The following is a 1,094-nucleotide window of genomic DNA, read 5'->3' as shown; positions in this document are numbered from 1 at the left end:
ACCTTTCAACCTAGCATGCACCTTAAAAGCGTTTTTCATATGCTAAAAGTTCATATAATGCTTGCAAAATAAAAATGAAAGCAAAGTAAGTCTTAAATCAATCAGGCAATAAACAACTGGTCAATCCATTGATGAACCAATTGAACAATCGATCATCTAACTCGAAATAAGAAATTCCACTGTGCCAATCAATTGGGAAATCGATTTGGGTGAAGGTTTTTAGAAAAACTGAACTCTGGGCTTAATTCAATCGATTGAATGAATAACTGAGCCCTTGTGTTGATGCCAATCGATTTCCAAATCGATTTTGCCAGTTTTTGCTGAGTTCCTGCCTTACTATCAATCGATTTCCAAATCGATTGCGTAAAAGGTTTTCAAAAACATAATGCAAAATCGATTGGCAAATCGATTTTGTCAAATTACTGAAGTCCCTGCAACTCATCAAATCGATTTCCCTGATTATTCTTCCAAAAATACATAAACTAATTCAATCACACTCATACATAACTCCAAAACTTAACACTTAGCAATTCCCACACAATCACCACGACGAATTGGGTTTCGAAATAGTTTTACAATCCATCTCACTTACACACGATAATCAATACACAACACTTAGTAATTCCCACACAATTACCACGACAATTCCAATTCAAAGCACTCAATCATAAACTTGACTCAAACACGACTCGTGTGCCAAGCACCCTAATGCAATGCGTATATGCCAAAATGCATGGACTCGAAATTCCGAATCAAAACCCTCCTCGAAGGGCTGTAAATCATAATTGTACCACCTATCGCAGGCCAAAGTACCAATTACCGAGGTGCCACCTATCACGAATCTGCACGATTTACTAAAAATCGTAAACCATAAACGCACTGCCTATCACGGGCCCGTATCGTTTACCGAGGTGCCACCTATCACGGGTCTGCACGGTTAACTAAAAAGAACGTAAATTGTAAATGTATCGCCTATCACAGGCCAAAGTACTATTTACCAAGGTGTCACCTATCACGGGTCTGCACAATTTACAAAAAAGCGAAAACCATAAACGTACTGCCTATCACGGGCCCGTATCGTTTATCGAGGTGCC

Source organism: Cicer arietinum, chromosome 6, assembly GCF_000331145.2.
Source record: "Cicer arietinum cultivar CDC Frontier isolate Library 1 chromosome 6, Cicar.CDCFrontier_v2.0, whole genome shotgun sequence".
Taxonomy (NCBI): Eukaryota; Viridiplantae; Streptophyta; class Magnoliopsida; order Fabales; family Fabaceae; genus Cicer; species Cicer arietinum.
This window is presented reverse-complemented; position numbering follows the sequence as displayed.